Source organism: Molothrus aeneus, chromosome 11 (genome assembly GCF_037042795.1).
Source record: "Molothrus aeneus isolate 106 chromosome 11, BPBGC_Maene_1.0, whole genome shotgun sequence".
NCBI lineage: Eukaryota > Metazoa > Chordata > Aves > Passeriformes > Icteridae > Molothrus > Molothrus aeneus.
The window spans coordinates 9,378,803-9,404,691 of record NC_089656.1 but is presented as its reverse complement, the minus strand read 5'-3'; the positions used below and the strand labels follow the sequence as shown (position 1 = coordinate 9,404,691).

General features: G+C 40.3%; 1 long non-coding RNA gene across 2 annotated transcripts in view; it reads left to right on the top strand.

Annotated features, from left to right (window-relative positions):
• LOC136561456 (uncharacterized) overlaps positions 1 to 25,889 on the top strand; it is a 152,472-nt gene that overhangs the window by 116,462 nt on the left and 10,121 nt on the right. The gene's annotated exons all lie outside the window — the stretch shown is intronic.

Sequence of the window (25,889 nt, the reverse complement as noted above, 5' to 3'; positions counted from 1 at the left end):
ATCCCCCCTGGTGGGCACTGCCCCTCTGCATGGCACAAAGCTTTTCACCAGCCTGTGTGCACACCAGGGATCTCTGGCTCTGCCAGCTGCACTGCCTGTGTGCCTGCCCCAGCCCTGCTTTACTGTGCTGAGCTCCTGATGGAGCCATTCTTTCTCACAGCAAAGCAGTTTCTGTTCCTCCCCTCACACTGGTGCTGTGCTCTGCACAGCCTCTGATCTGCCCAAACAGCCCATGGAGCCATTCCTGGCAAACATCTGCCTGCAGAGCACGGACACATGGTGCCTCTCAAGGGGTTTGAGCACAGGATGCAACCAGCACTCAACCTGTTTGAGACAAATAATCTCTCTTGCTTTCAAGAAGTTTGATGCACCGAGCTGTGGTCTGTTCTGAAAGGCCCTTCTCTGACATGCTGAGTTGTTTCTTTCAGTGTAAGCACCACCTCCTTCCCAGCAGCCAGAGGAATCAATAAACTGGCTTCAGATTACTGAGAGTGCTGATTTGAGAGAGTGAGGGAGAGAGGAGTGGGTTTAGCCCCATAGCATTCATGGTTTGTGTGTGCATTTTGTATTTACAGAGATAAGCTGTGCAATTTTCAGTGATGCTTTTGTTCTATCTGAATATTCAACTTGCTGTCTGTCTAATCAAATCCATCACTTGAGGTATATTCTGGCTTGTTCTGCAGGTCAGTCACAAGCACAGTGACACCAGTTCAGCCTCCCTTGTTCACCTTCACAATGCTATTGAATCACATGGGTGTAAAAAGAAGTGGGGTTTGGCATCTCCCACAGGCTGCTTTATTCACTGAGAGAAGAGGCACTTTGACCTCCCCTGTATTCTTATTGCCAGAGTCTAACAGGTAGACCAGGTCTGTTGTCTGTGCATATCAAAAACTCCTATTAAAGCCAATGGAAAATGAGGTTTGGTTCTTGTTTTTGTTTTAAATGAGGAAAATGTCATTCTCTGAATCAAAAATATTATTGGGTTCAGTGAAAGAAAAGGTTTAAATAGTTCAAATGCAATTTGTTAGAGTTCTCTTAACATGTACACAAAATCCTGCTGTTTGTTGCTTTAATGCTGTTAGGCTGTATTTTTTAAAGCATGAAATTTGCCTAGGAAAAATGGGTTGAGAGAACTTGAGATAAATACATTTTGGATAGATAAAAACACAAGTACAGTACTTAACTTCACACATAGCATTACCAACAAAATAGTCTTCAGAGACTGAGCCTGGAATTCATATGGAAGTTCTTCACATCAGCTGGGTATTGAAGGTTGTGTTTTATGAATACAGTACATTAATTGATAGATATGAGGTAGCAATCAAAATGTAAATAGAACTTGGTTTACATTAGTGCCCAAGTTTGCTGTATAGATACATAATATATGCTTTTAGGATGCTGAACTCAATTTCAAAGCATATCTTTAATTCATGAATTGTGAAAATGAATTCCATTTGTGGCTTACAAAATACTGTGATTAAAAATTATGTTTTTTCTGAGCTGAACCAACTTCATAATTTCACATTATTCCTGTATTGAAAGCTCTTTTTTGTTCCAAAAGCATTGCTACCTTTTTTCAATATCATGAAATAATGTTCCATTGACCAATTACTTTTACTGTGACAGCTGCACTTTTGGTAGATTCTGATAAACCCAACTTAGTATTTCATTATTATTATTGATAAGATGCTTTACATATTTAAAGGACCATGTTCAGAGGCACATGTTGTGCTGTTCCTGGTTATGAATTTATGGTTTGTGCATATGAAGTTACACAGGGGGATAAAACTCCTCAGCTGCTCTGCTTTTCACTACCTGAATAGAGGAAAGGGCTCATGCATCAGCAGGGTGGTTTTTACCTTGACCCTTCTGTTCAGCTGTCCTGGAGATCTTGTTCTTCTGGGTGTACAAAACTAGGTCATCTGCAGAACCTTACACGAATTTCCTCCTGTCCTGATAATAAGCATTTACTCTTTGAGTTATTGAAGAAACCCCTTGGGGAGAAAGCATTGCAAGAGTCCTGCAGGTAGAAGCAAATGAGGTTTTCAGGAAAGTCTGGAGTCAGGGAGAGAGATATCAAAGTTGGTAACTGGACAAACTGAGTTAATTTGAATTGGAAGTAGAAGTTTTCTTTAGTAGCATCCTAGCAAATCCTGGCTGCACTGATGGATGTATCTAGAACAGTAGTGAACCTGGGCTTGGGAAGATAAAATTGTACTGAAAGAGGGTAGATTTGGGTGAGATAAAGAAGAAATTCTTCACTCCAGGAGTGGTGAGGCACTGGCACAGGCTGCCCAGAGAAGGTGTGGGTGTCCCATCCCTGGAAGTGTTCAAGGACTGGTTGGAGGGAGGAGCCAGGTCTAGTGGAAGGTGCCCCTGCCCATGGCAGTGGGCTGGGACAAGATGATCTGTCAGGTCCCTTCCAGCCCAAAGCACCCTGTGATCCTACAATGCCAGGGCTTGGTGTTTGTGAGAGAGAAGTGTCAAACGTGCTCATTGTCCTGGCAGTGAGAGTTTAATGTGAGCAGTCTCAGCACAGAGGTGGGTGAGTGAGTGAGTGAGTGAGTGAGTGAGTGAGTGAGTGAGTGAGTGAGTGAGTGAGTGAGGGAGTGAGTGAGGGAGTGAGTGAGGGAGTGAGTGAGTGAGTGGCCAGCCCTCATCTCTGAAGGAAAGTTCTCTTTTATGTGACAACCTACACACCTCCAGTTCAGGAGACAATTAGAGGACTGTCTGGATCATGCCCTTTTATTCCAGGGGAGAAATCAGTAAATAACCCATCTACTAGCATATGAGAGATGCACAGGCTGAATAACACCCATATTAGATGCATTTGCAGCAGCTAATATGGGTGTTATTCAAAAAACAAATATTTACAGTCAGATCAATGCATGAGCCTTAAATACATTACTGGAATATTTACTCCAGGCTGGTATTTTTTCTTTTGGTTTGTTTTTTTTTTTCCATTTTGTTTGGGTTTTTTTAGTTGTTTGTTTGTTTGTTTTCTGGAAGCTAACCAACCACTACCAAAATAATTTATAAATGCTAAAATTATCTCAAAGTCATGTGGGAAAACTTTAAATAACAAATGCTTATTTTGTAGCTAGGCTTACTGTTACTAATGGCTACATTTAGTGATGGAGACTATAAACTGTAAATCATACCAGTGTTTCCCATGGCAGAGCAAGCTGCAATCCTGATCTGACAGTGCCCTTTGCCCTCTCTGAGGAAGGCATACTGGGAAGTATGTGAGGACATTATGCTTGATTAGTCTCTCCCTAGTTTGCCTGGGTGGGAAGATAATTGAAAGCACAATGGACTTTGGAAATTGAAGGTTCTGAAATGCACTTTGCAAACACATGCAATTTTAAATCTTTAATGTGTCATCTATATCAGCAGTGGACATTGTCTTCATTACATAAATACAATTCTTCTGCTAATACAGTGCAAATAGGGGTTAGGCAGCATCTGCAGCTATTGTAATTCACACTTCAAATAGCAGTATCCATTTTATATTCTTAAATTCTGAGAATGAAAAAAAAGGAACATAAAAACCGAATGTCTGATTGATTTCATATTTGCTGATTTATCCCATTAAGTTGAATTTTTCCCACTATGTGATCTTATTAAAAAATAGAAAAACAAACAAAAAACCCCACTGTAACTTATACTTGAGAGACAGGATTTGGAAACAGAAGGAATTTGGTTTGGCTATTTTAATACACTGCATCTATAAGCCGGTACCAAGACTATTGTTCTGGATGTTTTCTGGTCTGTTGAGTCCTAATGTAGCTAATCTCCAACAGATAGTGCTGCCCAGGGTTCCTGTAAAACAATCATCTGTAAACATATTTATTAACCTTTGTTATTTAGTTTTCTGCAAAGTGCAGGCCACCCTGCTGAACAGTCTACAGCATTTATTTACAATGCTGACTCCTATTAGATATCATTAGGTACCTAATAATTATAATAATTATGTGCATTGCTTAGGCTACCCTGCTAAATAACAACCACTTTTATTCAGAAGTCATAATTGCAGCAGCTAGACTTAAAATGAAATCTAATTAGATTTCAGTTTACCCCCTTTCACACACAATCTATATCCACTGTACAGTGACAAAATCTGTCCAGCAAACACTGACTCATTTAGCCTGAAAAACTATTGTCTCTGTGGCTGTCAGGTAAAAGTTACCAGTGTATGTTTTGTAAAAACTAAGAGAATTGTTGCAGTAGAAATTCAGAGATTTTGTATGACTTGTTGAAGAACGCATAATGCTTTTCACAGAGCTATTTCCATGGTAAACACACTGGGGTTATGCAGCCATAGCTGCTGTAATGAACATAGTAATTCTGTAACTCAACAGTGGGATATAGCCTTGAATTTAACTGTTTCCTGAGATTTGCAAATCTGAGCTGGTCTTAAGGGAAGCTAGAAATTCTGCATTCTTTTGAGCAAGGAAAGGTGACAACACAAACTTGCAAGATGAAGAAAGTGTGAAGGGAAGTGATCTTTAAAACTACACGATGAATCATTTTCTAAGCATGTGTTCTTTTGAAGGATGGAGCCAAGAATTAGCTGATACCTTCTCACCATCAGCCATTTTCCCTGGTACCTGGCTCCACCTGCACATACATAGAATCTTTTTGCAGAGCAATAGCTGGCACTGGCCTTATTTAACCTATCATCACTGAGCATTTACTATATAAGAAGTCCCATTAAATGATTGCAGTAAAAGTTTCAAAACCTTGGATGCAGTTAGAAAGGGAAGAAAAGTGAGTGGAGTGGTCAAGGATTAATAGAGAACAGATTCAGCTCTGAACATGTATCAGGTTAGGATTTCACAGGTTGGGATTGTCTACAATTTTTTTTTTTCTCCACCAAGTGTTTTGGAAAAGGGAGCAGGTTCTTTAAGGAAGGCTGTAAGTGAACCAGTTGTTTAGTAGCAGATTTTTGCCAAATATAGCTGGAGATGGTCATTAGTGCAGTAAGACCTGGGCTTGCACACATGAGAACTGCAGATTCTGCTGCTTAGTAGAAGTTATGCCAATTGTGTAGACAGTCTTGTAATGGGGGAAGGTGTATTTATACAGTCCTGAGGGTGTTTCCAGTCTGAAATCTCTTTAGGGTGTTCTTCTGGGGCAGGAGGCTGGTCCATGGCAAGCTCAGCCTCTCCTGGAGTTCCTCAATGCCCACTCTGGAGCAGTCTGATAATTCCCAAACACTAAGCTGATTTCACACAGCCACATCCCACCCAAGCCCCCATGCTCCCTGCAGTTCTGCCCACCTTTCTGCCAGGGATTTCCACCCACTTTCTATAGCTATAACTTTGAGATATAGAATTTGAAATCCTCTCTGGAGACTGCCTGAATGTAGCAACTTCCAGCCTCTGCAGGTGACAGCTTGCATTTTGACAGGCCACCTTTGATTGTTGGAATGCGTTGTGCACCTTGAGTATCGTCTTTACAGAGCTTCTGCTCAGCAGAGGGAAGTTGTAATTTTCCACTGCAAACCTGTTGAGGCTCATGGTTTCCTTAGTTGCCCAGCACAGTGCTGATATCTGTGTCATAGCAGATAGAGTGCTACTACTTCAATTCTAGCTCATAACTGTTAATTCTAGGCTGTGATGTCTGTACCACTCTTATCTGGGGGTAATGACTTATCCTTCCTTCCCCCTTCACAGGGAGATGCTGAAAGCATTGCAGTGGTCAGACTGTGGGCAGAGTTGAGTACACACCTCCTGGGAAAATGCTGCAGTCTATCTTTTCACTCTGTGCTCTGCAGTAATGACACAAGTTCTTGAAACTACATCATTTGCTTCCTGACTAGAGTCCTGCTGGGATAGTGAGGTTACTATGGCTGATCTGAAAGAAAATTACTTTATTTCTGTAAATACAAGGAAGACAAAGGGCTTTATGAGCACACACAAACACATAATGTATAAGATATATATACATATATATATGTGTGTGTTCTCTGAGAGATTGGTTTTGAAAGCTCGAATTCTTCAGCCAGACTTTTAGCAGCTTTCCCCCTGAAATATCAGTAAAATAATGGCATCAACACTTCATGTAAGATTCCCATTTCTGTGCTTTACTCTGGTTGGCCAATCCCCTTATCCCTTAGTGATTCTGAGCATGTATAGCTATTTAATGCATGTGAATATCCACAGGCATTTCATTTGTCTCAGTTGTACTGATGGAGAAGTATTCATCCAGAAAAAGGTGGGTGACAGGTATTGACAGGCACAAAACATTAGGAAGGGTACAAAAGTAAATCTCCTTCAGCACTTTTGGAATAATAATCACCAGACTTTGAGTACTTTTGAATGTTCAGCTTATTATTGCTCTGCAGAGCAATGCTATGCACTGGTGTGAATGCTGTGGGCTGACATGGATCACATTCTTGTGATACCTGTACCCATGACATGCCCAACCACATCTAAATAAGGTGAGCATTCAGCTTTCAAGACCACCTGCAAATCTCTGATCTTTACAGATCATCGAAATATGTTCTGAATCCTCATTTTTACCATGAACAGTGGCATTCCAGGTTGCCCAGACATCTGTGCAGGTGTACAAGAGTCAGCTGCAGAAAGATGTGGCTGTTCTGTGCTGCCAGCAGCCCTTCCTGAGTGGGAGCTTGGAGTGATTGACTCCAGTGCTTCTTTCCAGCTAACAATGGATGCAAGATTGTCTGGAAAACAATGCTAATTCTTTTTTGTGGACTATAATTCCTACAACTTGACTAAAAATTTCAAATCTGAGTACAATTGTTTTGGGTGTTTGTCATGAGTTTTATGAGATAAATTAGTCAGAACACCCAGAGAGATCTGAGTTTTGGCCCTGAAATACCAAACTGAGCGTTTCTGAATGATAAGACAAATCTGCACTAATTACTTAACCTTAGTTGGCTTTAAGTTTTAGCACTGGCCTTTCCTGTTTGTACTTGTCTGTTTGCTTGGTTTGGGAACTCCCACCAGGAAAGAATCAGGACTATATATTGATTTTAATAGTACAGAGGGGTATCCTGGACACAAGGGAATTAATTTAGGTAGAAATACACTTGAAATGAGGAACATTGTGTTCTGTGATCATACTTAATTTACATTCAAATTAACAAACTCATCAGCAGGGAAACCGAACAAGTATCATACACAAATTATTATACAATTTTGAATACACAAATAAGAAACAATTCTGAATTTCTAGCAAACAATTAAGGATTAGAGATACTTGTTAATAATAAATTTGGCTAAATTTGCTATCAGACCCCAGTGGGCCTTGCATGACTGGGAAATTAGAATAGCAGATAATGAGTTATTTAGGAAAGTCTGAATGGATAGAAGGTAAAAGGATTGAAGTCTAATTTAATGCCTTGAATTGTTTCACTCTCATTCATGATTTGAAAATGTATGGTCTCACATAGGAAAGGATCACTGCTATGGGAGAGAAATCTTGTGAGGTGACTTCTATAACAGGATAGCCAAGCAATTAATCAACCCCCTGGTAAGAATATCTAGTCAAAAGAAACATATTTTCAAGATTACAAACTGGAATGGTTAATAATAATAATAATAATAATAATAATAATAATAATAATGTAAATTAGGTTTAAGGTTTTCTGGTTTTGATGGAAAAATTCATAGTTTGAGACTGCTGGAATTCTTTTGCTAAATTTTAAAAAATCAAGGCCAATAGGATCTTGGGTGTAGTTTGCTGATGTTGCTTGGACGGAGAGTGGAAATAATTACTAAAATATATATAAAGATATGCAACAAGGGCATTGTACAGGAATAAAACTGAAGAAAGGATAGATTTCTGAGGATGACTATAAATTAGGAACTGTAGGAATAATTTTGATTTTTAAAATGCCATGAACAAAAGATCTTCAGTGTGTTGTTCTGCTGTCCTATCTGTATTTAACAAAATCAGATATAATTATAAATAGTGGTACAAATTTTCAGTAATTTTCTGTCATTGGGAAACACTGTTCCATGCTTTTGTCTCATACAATACCTATAATAAGTTATTGTTATTATAGCTTTCATAACAGAAGTCTAGAGGATTATTTTATATATCTGCATTAATTAAGGAATCTTCAGTCCAAAAATAAATAAAAATCGAAGTCAGTAACTGGAGTATGAGGTGAGACAAGCTCAGGTGACACACAAGGGCAAAGGCTGGTGCTGTGGGGAGTTGCTCCTCCAGAAGTGGTTCCCAGGGGCCTCAGTCCCACTCTCCCTGGGGTGGTTGTGCTGTGACCCCACTAAAGGCAAGGAGCAGGTTTGAGATTTCAGCAAAGCCTCTGCAGACTCAGGGACATGCCAAGGACCAGCACCTGTCTTTGCAGATTCCAGCATTCCTCAGTCACAGTTGTGCAAAGAGAGATTAAACCCCTTCCCATGGTCATATCCACACACTCAGAAACCTGAGGTGGTTTTACTCTTTGTTGGCTCTTGGGGTGGTTTTTGGGTGAAGATTCAACTTCAACTCTCCCTCCTTCAACTCTCTCCAGTTCTCCAGGTCCCTTGACATTTTGATGGCTGATCTTTGGGAGTGGCAGGGCTTTTTGGGCTGGTCTAAGACTCACAGGTGGTGTCAGAGGTGAACCCGGTGTGGCTGGCATGGGGAAATTCAGGAGGGGAGGCTGCTGATTCAGCAGGAGAGTTGCAAAAGCACGTCTGAGGGAAACCAGAGCGTTAGGCAATGCTGTCAAAAACAAAAAAAGGAAGGATGGAAACAATCTCTTAAGTGCTGGCACTAGTTGTGTTTGAAACTGAGTCAGGCTGCTGAAATGAGCAGTGGTGATGGTGTAAATAAGGGGAGCAGCACCAGGACGTGGCGCGTTCTGAAGGAGTGCTGAGCAAACAGTCCTCTCTAGTTCCACTGAAAAATGTTGGGAAGGGAAGAAATTGCAAGACTGAATGTGCCTTGGTACTGTTTGAGATGCTGATTCTGTAGTATGAAGCTCTCACCACGATTGGTATATATCTCAAAACAATTCAATTTTAGTAAAGGAAACTTGGGGCAAACTGTCTCAGTAATGCAAAATGTCATTAACAGGATATGGATAAATACATGAAAGCCTGGGAGCTCAGAGGAACACCCCTCTCCCTTTCTTTTTGTTTCTATGTCATAACTGACACAAAAGCATCAGGACTTTTTCTCCCAATGAAAATGTTTTTAGAAATATATTAAACTTTTTTTTTTTTTAATCAGCCTAGGGTTTTGTAGTTCAGTTGCCTATAGAGGTAACATAAATACAGGAACAGGCCCTGTCTCAAAGGCCTTTATCTTGATTTTAGCAGCAGCAGAATCAGCTTGGAGTGAGCAGCTTGCAGCTCTATATGTTATATTGCCCCAGGACTGCATCAATCCAGGGAACTTCTTTTGAGCTATGTCTCAAAGTTATTGAGTACATTTTCAAATGCTTCTCTAATGAATTCTGTTTTTCCTATGAAAAGTAATAATATAAATCTCTATATTTTTATATTAATTGAATGTATAACTTGATGGCTTACAGAAAGTTTTTCCACAAATATGTTTAAAGTAATTCTGTTAACTATTGAAAAGGCCAAGGCAAAGCATGAGTCAAACTAGGTCAAAAAGTAGATTTAATATCATCAGCACAAGATACTCCTATATAGAACTTAGTGAAACATATTCAGAAAGGAGAACTAATCTTGTTTTTTTTAGAAATTAGTCAGTGACATCTGGCACCTATATATTTCACATCAGTGAAGCACATATCTTGCTTATCATATTCATAAGATCTCTGATAAGGTAATTTTACTTCATCAGAAACTGGCAGAATATTCTGGTCACTGGATAAATATTGAGGTTGTGATTTGTCAGACTAAAATGCTACCAAAACCAATAACATCTTATTTTAATTTCTGTTTACCTCTGTACATGTGAAGGCAAAAATAAAAGCAACTTGCATGGAGATGTAGTACTTGCTCAGATAGTTATTAGGTACAGTGCACCTAATAAGAAACATTGACAAAAAAATGATATTTTTTATGCTTGCTCTGTGGCGATTCTGGTCCTTCTCATATTATTGATTAACAGCAGCCTGAAATTCTTATTCTTTTCTTTAGTGTGATGTAGCAGTCGCTGAGGAATGATGCCTGCAGCAACACAGGCATCGTGCAAATCCATTTATTTTTACAAGCGTAGGTACAGAAAACCTTATCTGCTTAAGTGTACAAACATTTTCTGAAGTTGATATAGATCATTCCACTTCAGACATTCTGAGATATATCTCTCACTTAAAACCCTTAGTGATCCACCATCCACACAGATTTTAAAACCAAACAATTGGAGCAGTAGGGAAATCAGATGTTTTTTCCCTTTTAAAGGTATGTAGTTGATCAGTATCATTGTTTCCCACAAAAGTGACCCAGGGAGATGAAATATATCCCCCTTCTTTCCTCTTTTATACACAGAGTGTATCAGCCCTCAAGATAAACAATATTTACAAGCTCATGTTGCTGTTAACTGGACCATGCTGCCACATAGTGGAGGACTGATACACGCTGTCTTCACATTTTATTAAGCTGCATGAATATAAAGATGAAATAATGGGGCTTGTTCATTTACGTAATAATTAACGGCACATTTACACTCCCAGCATATCACTGTTGATGTTTACTATTTGATCAAGTATGATGGATGCCTTGTGGTTGCAGATTCAGATTAGCATAATTTCATCACCAAGGGACCCATGAAAAGGTTCAATTATAGAGCAATCTCATTAATACCAGGGCTTGTTAAACTAATAGAAATAGACATCCCAACAGCTCTGATATGTATACATGTGCATGGAATATAATTAATGGAAAAGCAACCCATACCTGAAACAAGCTTGAATGATACAATTACATGATACACTAGGCTGACCTCGACAAATGCTGTTTTGTTAGCTCTGCTCATAGAAAAAATGTCAGCAAAAATACAGGCAGCCTTTCTTCCAAAATGTTAATAAAAGATTTCTCCTCTGTCTTTTAGTGATACACACTCCTTTCTTTTTTCCTTTGCCTTTTTATGAAAAACTATTTAACTCACGCTGTCCTCTGATAGGGCAGCATGACAAACAGTAGCTCCCAGCTATCCTTTATCTCTTCATTTTTATGCAGCCATTTTTCTAGAACTTGGGAGAATTAACCTCCAAACAAGAACTGTGGCAAGGAAGTTTGTAGAAGTTATTGTAGCTGTGAATGTGAGTGGGCAGCCAGCTCTTTCTTTGGAGGAGCACACTTCAAATTTCTCAGAAAGGAGAATAGAGAACTACAGCAAGTGGCACCTGTCATTCATGCATGACAGGAAGCAGTTTGAAGTCCAAGCAGCAATTTAGTCTTGCAGATTTTATAGTGACAGACAAACCCTTTCCCTCAGTTTTTTAATCAGTTAAATACTGAAGCTGTCTGCAGAAACTATTTTCCCAAAGCTAATTTTTCTGTATGAAGATGATTGGAGCTCTCAAATGTTTCTTCATTAAAAAAATCAGTTTGCATAATGATTGCCATGTCACCTTTTACTTACAAATGCATCTCGTTTGCACTCCCTGCTGTTTCCACCATATCAGACCAAGGATGATGGGCATACATTCTGCTTTGGATGGTTTAGTCCATTATTTCCATGGCCAGCTGAGAACTTACCCATAGCCTGCTTCCTCTCAAGTCAACAGAGGACCTATTCTAAATATTTTATATGAAATATTTCTGATTTTTTATATTTTATATTTTATATGAAATATTCTGATCAAATATTTTTCTGGAGTGCCCTGCTAGTACTAATAATATCTCTTAATAATCACTAATTCTCTATTACTAATACCTAATGGTCTCCTGGTTTAGGAGAGTCATGAACAAGCAGCTGAATGGCCTGAGCTCTGGGCTCTCCACTCTTTGGTCTGCATGCAGCAGATGATGAACTCTGTGGGAAGAGAGGTCCTTCCCTTGCATAGCACTCAGCAGCAGCACATTGGGAGTTATGCACTAGGAAAGGCTGTCAAAGTCATTTGGGACAGGCTGGATGGGACTGTTTCATAGCATCACTCTAGAAGATGCAGATCCCTCACCCCATCATTGCTCAGAGGCTTGGAAACAGTGAAGGGGACATTTGGAACAAGCTCCATAGTTACCTCTTGCTCCCTTTGCAGGAGGCAATTTGGGATGTCCATCCATTTGATGTCCCAATGACAACAAATGTTTGAGAAGTGGTGAATTTCTCCCTGGCTGACATCTCGTGTATTCTGGGAAGGTTTGTTCAGAATTCACTAAAGTGTAAATTCGTTAGTTCCTTCCAAAGAAGCCCCATGAGCCCATTCTTATTTGACTTAGTTTATACTGCTTAGTAAGGAATTTCAAAAAAATCATGAAAAGCCACTCTCAAGCAAGAATAAGAGTGTCAACACAGCCATGCATCCAAGAAAATTTTCTCTTTCAGGCAGTCTTGTGACACAAGAACTTTGGCTCTCAATGAGGAAAAACTTCCAGATTTTGACACAATCCTTCCCATTATTTCTCCAAATGGCTTTAATTCAGCCTTGCTAGAAAGCCAAAACTGATCTCTGCACAGGAGAACCATGACTAAATGTCATTTAGTTTGAACCTGTGTGAAAAGTGCTGCTGGATGGTCCCCACAAACAAAAGGTTGTGAGCTCGGGGCTCTGCCACTGCTCTTCATGTGCTTTGTGTAAAAAGCTTGATTTATTTTTCCTGTCTCCCAGTGATGTTGGTGATTCAGGTCCTTGCACTCAAGTCACTCCTTATGGTATACAGTGTGTTTAGACTCTATTTAAAATGAACAAACCAAAAAACCCCCACACCAGAAAAAATAGCAAAATCCCTATGTAAATGTAGGAATACTCTTTCACACCAAGAGTGGTGTGAATAGTCTCTGTCCTAGACTGTAGTGGGGCTGACTTTTCAATTGGATTTATTTCTTAACTGACCTCACCAATGGAAACTGGCTTTGGTCATGTCCTTTGAATAGTGTCTGATATCCCTGTGATCAAGCTCTGCAATCATTTAGTGCTCATGAAAACCTTGCATTTCGGCAGAATGCTGTAGGAATGGTAAACTGCAGCAGAGTATGGAAATAAGTATTGTAAGCACGGACAGCATCTGAGGCAAGAACTTTTTGGCAACCGTGAACAGCTCCAGTAAAATGGGTCCTGTTCAGAATACAATAACTCTCTAACAATTCATTGTTGAATCCCTCGTTTCCTTTGTAGACCTAATTTTTGCTTAAATTAATTTTTATGCTGATGTGTATATGCTCTGATTCCACCACGTGATCTTATTAAATCTACAGTGGTACATTTTCTATCACTTCTGCTGGTCGAATTTTCTGCAATTTTAAGCAAAATAACACTATTCCAAAAATACTTGAAAGCTCATGAATGACTCATACTGTAGTTCATTGAATACCATAAAATATTCAGTGACTCAGAGTCCTAGCACAAACCAAAGGTCCAAAAAAGATTCTATTGTTCCCAATACAGAGGTACAAAATCTGAAGACTTATAAATCAGGCATTAGCAGCTATTCCTGCTTTTGGGGTTGACACTTGTCAAAATTCTAGCTACTCCCTCTGTGGATTTTTAAAACAGTGTAATGGAACCTAATAATTTTTTAATGAGAAACAGTGTGTTTGCTAGATTAATTTCAATTTGTAATGTTGATTATTTTCATGTGAGAGTGTAATGATCTGGAGGAATACATGACACTGGAACACTGGAAACAGTTTTCAAAGCATAAAGCAGCTGTTTTACATGGTTCCTCAGAATTACAATAACAGTGTAGCTCACTTTCTGAATGATTCAGCTTTTATGTTTTGAACACCAAAAGCTTTTATTCTCTAGGGCAAACTGATCCTTACATAGTCCAATGATCATGTCTCTGGCTGAGTGGATTAAGTAGGAAATGACTTAGAATACCCTGATCCAGAACTGAGAATATTTGAGGAATGAGGTTCACTCAAGCTTGTTTCCCATCTGAAAACAACACTTCTCTATGGATTATGCACCCTGTCAGTTACATATATGGGTATCTGTATTCAATTTCATCATTCCTTATCTGTTAATCCAGTATCACTTTGCACCAGCATACATCTACCCATGTGACCAGACCAACAGCCATACAAGGATGCCATAAAGGAAAGGAGAACCAGTCTGTCATCTTTACAAATGGTATATTTACTTTTAAACACAGTGGCATTTTGAGGTGTGGCCATTCATACACACAGCTTTAAAGGGTAATACACTTTCTGAAATAACATTAACACACTGCTCAGTGAATCCAGAGCTGATTCAGCTAGTGTTTAGGAGGTGATAGCATTTGGTTTGTGCTGAGATTTTGATAATGAAACAGAAAATGGCATTGGGAATCATGTGGCTTCCTTGGAAGTACCTTTGGAGAAGAACAGGTGCATCAAAGTACCTTTTTAACAGGACTGAGCAGAACTGGAATTTGAGGATTTCATTGGAAGACTCAGGTTCTGTTTAAATGCATTCTCTGGGGCAGATAGAAAATGGTAGATATGAGACTAAGTGGGTATCACAGGAAAGAGCAGAAGTGTAATACTGTGTTACTGCACCCAGTAGAGTTAGAAATGTCAGTCTGATAGAACATCGTATTTCTTATGTGGAGATTTTTAAAATAAAAAATTGGCAGCCTTGAGCAGATGACTTTTAAATGAATCCATACGCATTGATACATTCCCTTGCCAAGGTGCAATATCATTGATCACAACTGGGACTCATTGTTATTAGGGTTTCAACAACATTTGTATTAACAAGTCACCTTTGTATGGTAAAAAGGGAGAGGGTTGATAGGCATTAAGAAAACAGCTGCATCATAGTGAGCAGCCAAGAGCACAATGGGTGTCAATAGGAGGTAAAACTACTCCCGCTGAGACAAGTGAAGAAGAAAAATGAAACAGGAGGATTTGTTCCAGCAGCCCTGTCTAATTGTTTATTCCTTTCTCATTCCATCCTAGTCACTTAAGGGCTGTGGCTTCTGTCATGTAAAAGGAAAAATCAAACCTTGGGCTGCTTGGGGTTTCTCTCACTGTAAATGAGAGGAATTTGGGTGCTGGGAAGCCATGGGCAGGGTGATGGCACGTTACCTTTCCCTGATTAGCTACAAGGCATTTACTTCAGATAAGTGCTGTGTGAGCGTATGACCTCATAAGTGGCCCCAACCAAACACTAATAGTCTACTTTAGAGAGGAGATTAGGTTCCACTAATGGTGTCACAGCATGAAATAAGATGCAACATATTAACTGGGGGAGAAGGAGCACAAGCGGAGGGGGGAAGCTTGGAATAGAAAAGGGCAGCTTAAAGGTAGAAAGAACTCAGGGATTGTGTAGGATATCTGTAACTCCTGAATGAAAGCAGATTTTGCAGGTTACTTGTGTGGAAAAAGATAATTTAAAACAACAGAGCTGCTGAGTCCGCTGCAGCTGGCACCCAAAGGTTTGGCTCTCCTGAGCGTGTTGGGCAGTGCAGGGAGCCCAGTGCTCAGCTCTGCCACAGCTGGGCTCCCACAGTGGGGCACAATTTGCCCCCAGAAGCAGGTCTGTGACAGCTGCATGGTGTCCCTGGGGGTGCTGAGGGCAGCAGTCCCTTACTGGAGCCATCATAGTGGTTCTGAGAGCTTCTAGAAGCAGGAACCCACGGCATTGTTACTGGGAGTTTCACCACTGCAAGCTGACTTGGTCCTACTCCCCTCAGAGGCCTCCATCTCTCCTTTTATGGTTATACCACAAGCTGTAAAAATGAAAATTTTTTCATCACTGTTATTGTTGAAGCTGCTGTGCTTCCCAGGAAGAACAAGTCAGGCATTTCCCATAATCTGCAGAGAGATCTCTTATAACTGTGAATTTCATAAATAGGGAAAACAAAAGAGTTGTATTCAAAAGCTTGCTGTCAGTTGAAAAATACCTGGCAAATCACTATTATTTTATCCTCCTAAGCTGAAGGACAAGGGGCAACTTTTAACAAATCATCCAAACATTTTTTTGTTCAAAGGGTCTTTCTTGGTTCTAAACCAGTAAAATTTGGCAGAAGAATTTCTGCTCTAATTTATAGGATTTCTAAATTTTGAAGCTTATCACGTTTGTGCTGACCACATTCCCTAATAGGCTGAAGTTGAATGGTTGGCTCATGCATGTGAAAAATGTTTTGGCCCTTGTAATTTCTTGGATTTTGCTATTTTTATGAATTGGGTGTACCAAATGAACACAGTGAAACAGTACTACTCCAGTACCTATCTGAGCAGGGACACCTATGGTAGCCATGCTCACTTTCAGGTCTGTGATGCTCCAATTAGAATCTCCTTATACATGCTAGGAATCAGGCAATAAACTCTATATTGTGTTTTGGATGTGCCAGCTCTCTTAACCTTACATGCAAATCCAGTGGGAAAGAAACACTTGAATTAGAACCTAATTTGTTATAAATCTATAATTATAATTATAATTTGTTATAAATCTATAATTTGTTATAAATCTTAAAACATTGTAAGGAATTTTTCAGCTTATGCAAGGTATATATGGTTTTGCAGTCCAAGCAGAATTTAAAGTTCAGGCATAGTTTAAGAGGCTAGAATGAAAGAATATTTTTTCTGAAGGCTGTCTACTGATTTTAGTGTTGTTTACAAGCTGAGAGCATGTGATTAACAACACTCTGGCTTTGAATAACAGGGCACTGGACTTCTCACTAGCAGACATGTTCATCTACTGAAGCACTGAGGTGTAACGGTGCAGGGTTGCTGCTGATGTGGAGAAAGATCCAGGAATGATCTTCTTTTGCAGGAAAAAACTTATATTTTCAGGGAGGCAAAAGCATAGGTGCTGAACTAAAGCACAGATGTTAATTTCTGTTTTCTTCTCTCACACACACACACACAGGTATGTATGTATGCATACAGACATATTTATAAGAATGCACACATGTTTACAGACACATGTACAAAACTGGAAAGTGACAATCACATCATAGATTTTTTTTGAAAGAGCACCTTAAAAGCACTGACTAATTTCAGGGTTGGGTTTGAGGCACAGCAGATGACCTAAGTGCATCCCATGCCAACATGCAGCTGATGAAAACATTCATCTCTGGAAAGATGAATAGTTGAATTGTGGTTCTTTGCTTGGTGACAAGATTAATTTGGAAGAACCCTCTCTGGAGATGCTACCAGCCACCCAACTTGTCATCCCAGAGAATTCACTGTCAATTGAAGCTATCAAACTATTTTCATTAGATAAATGCCTCCTTCTGCAGGATTTCCTATTCATTTCCATCTCAGTTAAAGCATCTTTGCTTCACTGTAGCTAATACTATTCAGAAGTTGGATATTTTAAAGCTGTGCATGATTGCTGCTAGTGGGACACTGGGCAGTTTCATGTGCCTACAACTGCCAGCTTGGCAAAGCTGTGTGTTTAATGCATCTCATCCCTACACCCGCTAGGGTCCATGGACCAGGCACCCACAGGGTCAGATTCCCTGAGGAGCACGTGTTGGTAGCTGTCCTCAGAGGGCAGAAATAAATGCAGGGCTTCAGTTTCTTTTGTCCTGTCACACAGTTCATGATGTGTGAGCAAGGAGAATGATCCAATCTTTGTGACACAAGTCCTGTTGGGAGACAGGCAGCTCTGGATTTGCATGCTCTGGTCCTGCTGCCTAGCAGGATCCACTGCATCTCAGTGGGAAGGGAAGGGGAATGAAAAGGAGCCCAGGTGGCTCCTGCTGTCTGGCAGCCAGTCTTCCTCCAAGGGACACTGAACACCTTCAGGCAAGGTGGGAAACAGATTTTGCCACTCCAAATTCTCCCTTAACTGGATGCAGCATAGACAGAGTCAGGAGCACCAGCCAGCCTTGCAGCTGTCATTGCAGAGTTGTGTTCCCCTCTGTGAGATACAGGGGCTTTCAGACACGTCCTCCTCATGTCCCTGAGGGGCTTGGGGGCATTTAGCTCAGGCATTCGGGGGTGGCAAAGCAGCTGGGCTCTTGAGGCAGTTTTAGAAGGGATCTGCTACTCTGTTTTCTCCTCAGTGATTTTTAATGGTGGTTCTGGAAGGAAAGGATTTTTGTCCCAAGTTCTCTGCTCCCTTGTATTGCAGTCTAGGCCACAAACACAGCTGTCTCCTCTGGTGCAGTACCACTGATCCTGTACCAGCCTTTGTAACATGGTAGCAGAGCAGAGCTAAAGCAGAGACTGGAGATGGGGGTGAAAAACCAACTCATATTTTATTTCATGAGTTACAGAATAGACAGTGCTGTAAGGTTTGTGTATTTGTACAACTGCACCAAATTTTCACAAAGCAACAGGTTTAGAGCATCATTGCTGCAGGACACAGCACCATTCCCTATTGGAACTCCATTCATTCAATAGATCTGCTGCAGGTTAAGAACCATCACTGCTGCCAAGGCTGTGTGAAACACTCTGGCCACTGACCTCAGCTGTGACCAGCCTCATTTCCCAATATGCCACAGATTTGTACTTACACTCTCTCTGGGAGCTGCTGGAGCTGCAGGGGGCTGGATGTCACATTGGCTCTGATCCCAGTGCCCTCACACATGACCCCAATCAGCCTGGCTACAATTCTCATGATACCCACAGGGTTTCCAGATGGAAAGAGAAAAATAAATGTTATCAGCACAATCCAAATGGAAAAGGGTTATTTTTTTTCTTCCATAGACAATCTCTGATGCTGGTACACAGGATTTATTAATTCATCTTTTTGTATAAGAATGGTTTCATTTGTTAGAACAAGGGAAATATAACAGGCTTACTTTGATTGTCAGGGTCCTTTTTTTCCCCTTTTAAAATGGGAAATAATGCTAAAAGGAATTATCCTTTATTTTAATGCACTTTCTATTTCTCATCAAATGCCACAGTCTATGATATGTAAGGAATTGGTCATTAAATCTATAGCTAACTTGCACCTAATAATGAATATTAGTTGCAGCTGCACTAAAATGAGAGTTGCATTTAGAATTGACTCCAAGTCACAAGTCAGGTAAAAACCAGCAATACTTTCTCTCTGGAAACAGCTGGGTGAGGCTGTAGAGGCACCCTTCAACAATACAGGAAAAAACATTTCACAGTGGCTTTAACTATTTTGCAATGTATTTTTGTGTACTTTAGAAATATAACTCTGCAGAAACCAATTGGATATATTCTGAATTTACATTGCTGTTCATGAGTTCTTATCCTGCCTTCAGGGCTTCAGGGTGTAAATATGCCTAGATTTATCCTGCAATCTCTCATGACTAAAAGAAAGCTTTGGATAAGTCTATAAAAGAAAGTTTGACTGTTTTCTCATAAAATGGAACAGTAATTTTTAGAGCTTCTGAGGAATTTTGATTTTTACTTTTTTCCATCAGAAAAAAAAGAAAACATCATTAAATTTTTTCTCATAATTCAATTTTTCTCTCTTTTCACAAGGAAATACTTAGCACAGTAGTTTTAATGTTATTTTAAAATAGGCATTTGAAGAAATAACATCATGTGATGTGTCACAGATATGGCTTACCTGCAATTAAAAGCTTTTTCCAATGTCTTCATCTCATGGAAACATAGAATAAAGTAATTTATGTGCATAAAAGAAGTGATTTTTCCCCATCTCTTTTCCCCTGTGAAAGACCTAAATATTGGGATATCAGATTGAAAGATCAGTTTTATGTCAAATAGGTTGGGAAAAATAAAACCAATATAGCCTCACATTGTTGTTAGGAATAAGTGAACAGAGTTGAATTTCACACCTTCACTCTGAGAAAGTGTTTGTGTCATGATAGGCTGAAATATTTGGCTGTGTTCTACTGGTAGCCTTGACATTTACATACATAGGCTGGTCCTTAGCAGGGCAGATTTCCCACCTGCACAGGTCCCAGCCCTGATGTGCTGGGGCTCATTTGAGGCCTTGATAAGGATGTCTTTTCTCCATACCAATTCAATATGTGCTGGGATGATATTAATTCAAGACATTACCAAGAATGTCTTGAATTAATAAAGCCTGTGATAAATTCTTAATTTAATTAACTACAAATTTTAGTCAGCTGAGCTATTATCAGACATGTTTTACAAATATACTAACAACACCTTCAGAAAAATTTTGCTTTATAGCTTGTAATTAAAGTAAATATTTAATCTGTCATTGCACAAAATGAGCTGAGCATAATATAATTATATTAATAATCTCCAAACCATGATGTAAGTAACTAATCAGCTCAAAACCAAAAGCTGCTTTGGCTTGCCTATAAATTATGTAGTAGTAATTTCACCAACACCTTTCCAGACACTCTTTTCCCTTCTTACTGTCTTAGTTAATGCTGTGGACACAATGAGAGATTCACCCTCCAGCATCCTGAGGAGAGCAGGAACAGGTGAAGGTTTGTTTGATTCCCTGCTTCCAAAGTTCCATCAGAGCTGCTGAGTGCTGGAGCTGGGGAAGGAGCAGTGCTTTGGGACAGTCACTCAGGTGATTGTGTTCAGTCTTGGTGGGATAAATAAATAAGGTGGGCAGTAATTGGAGAGAAAAGCTGCTCTATCTCTTCCTTGGCACAACCCAACATCTTTATTTGCAATCACTCCCTCTTATACAAGTCCCTTTGTGCCAGATCTCGATGTTTTGGCTGTTTCTTCATGAAAATAATACATGATAAGGAAGCTTTCTTGATTGTAGGAATTTTCAGTGCAGTTTAGAGGTGCAACTATGCACTACTGAGTCAAAGCTGTTTGCCAGCTAGGCAGTTTACTGAGTCAATATCCAGTGCCAGAGCTCACACGTGGCTGTGCACATGTGTAATTCAGAAATACAAGCTCTTTTGTTACGTAAAACTAAGGTTTGAACGTTTTTAGCATCAGGGCCTGATATGAATGTTCCTGCCCTGCTCCTCCTCCTCCAGCCCCAAACCAGTGATCCCAACAACAAGCAACATGCTGAACTGTGGAAAACACTCATCATCGCCTCGCTTTTCATCTAATAGCAACCAGATATTTTTAGTGCCAGATCCATGCTGAGGTTTTGATGACATGCATATGACATACAGTGGCCAGGAAGGTTAATCTCAGATCTATATTTTTTAAAGATCCCCATGAGGATGGACTTCTGCACCTGCTGTCAGTGTAAAGACGGCTTTCCCAACTGCAACTCACCTCATGGCATGTTCTTGAAAACCTCTCACTTTTAACATATGTGCTTAATAAAAATGCTTTCACTGACAGTGAAAAATGGAACCTATCACTGTGTTACCAGCCCACATTTCCACTGCTACCATCTGAACTTCAGAGAGGCCCTGCCCTCAGTGAGAGGCAATGATGCTATTACAGCCTGGCAAGGGCATATTGAGAGACTTGGGCATAGATTGCACAAATGCTCTTATCATTTTATCTTTTACAATGGGCCTTGCAATAAAGATAATTAGAAAGTGCTGGCTTGCAGAGCATAAGAGGGATCAGTCTGAGAGCTCAGAAAGCAAACAGAAATTATGAGTGATCCAAAGGTAAATGTGTATGTTTCCATTAAGGATAAAAGAAGCAACAAGTAAATCCACTACCAAAACCAAGCAGATTACAGTTCAGCCTGTGTTTCTAAAAGGTGAAGAAAGGTAAATCGATCTGACCCTCAGATGCAGCAACTTCTAATAGCTCTGCCAGGGATGTCAGCAGTGCTTCTGTCTGGCTGCATTGCAGGTACATGTCTCATTTCAAACTCTGCAAGCTCTGAACTGTCCTAGTACAAACCTCAACAACTGCAATTAAGCAATTCAAAAGTCCTAAGTCATAAAGAACAGACAAACAGTTTTCTTCACAGTGTCCTCCTTAATTGGGAGCTGTCTGGTCACTCCTACAGAAACAATGCTCTTACAAGCCCACCTTTGGACACTTTTACAAGGAAGTACCCCAGGCTCCTTCATGCTTGTTCATTAGAGGTGAGCTTGAACATGTTAAGGTGTCACTAATGGCACCTGCATGGAATGCTAGATGAAAACACTGGATAGAGTCCCTGGGCAGCAGCAGAAGCTCTAGTAAGACAATGGCATCTCCCTCAAAAGGGACATTACTTTCTTCCAGTCTAAATTTCAAACATTCTGTTTTGGGAAATGGTTTGGAGGGAAGGTGCTTTTGTTTTAGTGAATACTGGGACAGGAGTTGGGAAGTCAGAACAGTGTTAAGTTTTGAGGACCTACCACTGATAGTGATCCTCTGAACTGCCAGTGGTTTGATTATTTGCTAGGCATGCAGAAGACGAAAATTCAAAATTGAGCAATACAGGGAGCTATAACTGAATCTCCAAATCCATGAGCATTTTTTTAAATCACCAGTCTTGGCTGTTGCAGTATAGCCTGACTGTCATTGTGCCCCAGCAATCAGAATTTCCTTCCTTGGCCAGCAGCAGCTCAGAGCCCTGGCCTTGCTGCACAGACCTGGTGATGGGGATTGGTGTGCACGGTCCCAGCCCCAGGATTCAAATGCTCCATGGCTTGAAGCACCTGGCCCCAGCACAAAATAACCTCTGCTCTCACTGCAAAACTTAAATTATTATCCAAGCCACAGTGAGTTATTATAAAGCAGCAGTATATTGAGAGCTGGCCTGGCCTTTTGAAATGCAAATCAACAGTCGAGTAATAAGTAGGTGCTTTTGACCCTGAGAAAAGCCAAATGTTGAGCCTGTTTTTGCAAAGCTGAAGATGTGCTGTGTACATTAGAGCACAGTTTAACAGCACACACACAGAGCCATCCAGCCCAGCCAGGCACCAGCTCCCAGTCCCCTGTGCCACCAGGCTGTGCTTCCTTTCTCATGACTCTCTTGCTTTGAAGTTGAGCTGCAGCATGCTCAGCTGTGCTCAGCAGGAGGGCTGGAGGTTTGAATATTCAGATTTCATGTCTGTTTATAGAGTGGGCTTTTGAGATGTAGGAATTCTGTTACATTGCCCGGTGTCTGGGGGAAGGGCTGCTAAAGGTTGTTAATGGGTCCCAAGGAGCTCCATCCCCTACACAAACCTCTGCAGGCCCCTTCTGCTCGTGCCAGACCTTAATGGCCACATGGACCTGGTGCCTAATATCAGGTACCTTTAACAGAGCTTTTTAATTGCGTCTCTGATTTTATTTCTGCTCGTTTCATACTGGCTGCATGCTGCAGCAGGCAATATTTAGTCTATTGCACTTAACTAGTGCTGCTTTAAAGTTGATTTTGATGCATTATTGCTTTCTGCAGTGGCTGTCTCACACACACATGAAGTTTCCTTGGTTTCCATAAGGAAAGAAAGTATGAAATTTGATAATATAACATGGAAGCTATTGATTTTCTAAAGCCCCATGTGCTGCTTCAGTGTGTGCAATACTCTCATGTAGACATGGACATGACAGCCCAATTTATGAGTGGGTGCCCAGGAAGGGAAAGTAGAAGATTATTTACCTGCTCTGTCCTTCCATTCCAAATCTAGACAGCAGAGAAGCATTATGATATTCCTACCAAACAACTTGGGAAGAACATGTTTAAGTCCCACAAAGCAGAACTCTGGAAACTCCCCTGTTTTCCAGGCAGCTCCTGCACCACACCATGAGATGTGCAGCACTAGGTAGGATAGGATTGAGGCAGCTGCTTCTGGTAGAAAATGTGATGTAGCTGCACTACAACAAAATGTGTTGGGATAAACATCCCTGTCTGTCCTGGTTGCTTCATGGGAGACCCTTTCTCCCCTTACAGAGAAATTGGCAGATTCCAGCTGTGCAGAGCTGTGTGCACAGCCAGGGAAGGGACAAGCTTGCCCAAGGGGGTTGTTGTCTGTCAACAGAGAATGGCACTTTGTGGAGTGTGGCTGGGCTGGACCTGTGACACCTCTCTGCTGCCAGTCCTGATTACAGGCCATCATCCTCTCCAAAGTTATTCCTGCCCTTTGTCTTTCTCTCATGGGCAGATGTTCCCTATTCTTTATCAAGCATTGATAAATGAGTGAGTAGGAACAGAAATACTGAACTGGAGGAACTGTTTTAGCACTGGGTCATTCTATGGTCCATGCAGCATAATTAAACATGCTCCTTCCTAGTTAAGATCACTTTGTGTATTTGAAGTTGTACCTCAGACTTGAGACTTCCCCTGCACAGGAGGAGGTGTAATAAATGAATGAAGTGACCTGTTCTACCTCTTCCTACACTCTGGAAAGCCACTTTTTTTCTGTACATTGTGGGTACTACCCATTAGGAAGTGCTGCAAAGGGCTGCATACAGTTACAGTGCTATATATGAAGGAATTTCATAGGGTATATGCTGCTCTCTGTGCCTTTTTTACCTTTTCTGGTTTATCCTATTCGAAATAATTAAGCAGCCTAATGGAGAAGGCACAAGAGAGGCACCATTGCTGAACATTGCTGTGATGTAGCTCCAGTGTCTGGCTGAGGGGCTCATATTGAGCCAAGTGTGAATCGAGCACCTGCTATTAAAAGTAACACACTAAAGTAGAATTCCATCAATTTGCTCTTTGGGTTTTTTAATATTCATAAAAATCTATTTCTTGAGGCAGCAGGGATAGCAATGAAAGGAAGGACAGCTCACATCCGCATCTTCTCCATGTGATTAGAGTATTTGCATCAAATACTTTATTATGAAGGCTGGAGGACAAGAAAAGCACATTCAGCATCATATGTTATGGCACAATACCTCTCTGGTAGAGCAAACAATGGGACCATTATACAAGCTGACATATTTTTTGTTTCTAATATATTCTGCCTCTTTGTGTCTGTGTGTGCTTAAATAGCAGGCACAGATGTACTGTTTCCAAAGGTCTTTGACTTGTCATGAGAATACTGTCTTTACCAGTAAAATAAATTGATTACTAGTGACAATGTTAACTATTATACAAAGAGCACAGCTCTGGTGGGCTTTGTTAGAGTTTAAAGAAAAGGTGATTATTTCTTCTTTATGACAGTTTGAAAGGTTTGCCATGTGGATATGGAAAGATTTTGCTCATGAATATGCAGAGCAATGGCAACAGGCCGGGGAGCCAGATCTTCTCAGTGACCGTTGGCTGTGATTGAGATAGGAGAAGAAATAAAACACAAGACAAACACAAAATGTACAAAACAGCATGGAACGTGTTTGTTGGAATATCCAATTGTGAGGACAATGTGCAATATTGTATTTGGGGTATAATATCAGATTGATGACAGAGTTACAGGGAAAGCAGTGCCAGTGGGATGATGCACAGGGCATCAGGGTCACTCTAAGGCCACCAAATTCTTGAATATGGCTAGGGGTTACTATTTGATGCTATGATCAAGTATGCTCTGAGCAGTGACCTCAGGAGACTGGCCTATGACACAAGGCAATACACCTTTCTTATCAAGTTGTGTTGAAATTTTTCTGGGAAGCATCCTGGTTTGCTGAAGAAAAAACAAACAATTCATGCAGGTATTGCAGTGTGCTATAGAGCAGAGAAATTAATGAAGGAACACAGTAAAAAACACAGCAACAAAATGCCTACTTGTTGTTCACAATAGCTTTTCTGAGGTTTTTCCTTTTATAATGTGAAAAATTATAAAAGGCATGCTTAGAGTAATTCTTTTACTAGAACCTTTACATTTCTGCAGGTTTTTGCTCTAAAATATATTCAAAAAGTTCTCTTACAGATCTCATGTTAAAATAATTTGGGATCTTTTCCAATCTAATTTAAGATGCTACAAATATTTTGTGTAATGAGACTGGAAATTATCCATTTGCTCCCCCTAGAAAAGGCTATAAGTTCTCCCCTGATTGCAGTTCAGATCATGCTGCTAAACACCAATTTAGAACACAAATCAGGCTCCTTGTTGATTGCAGTTCAATTCATGCTGCTAAATACCAGTTCTCTGATCAGCAAGATGCTGCTCTGTGGGCTG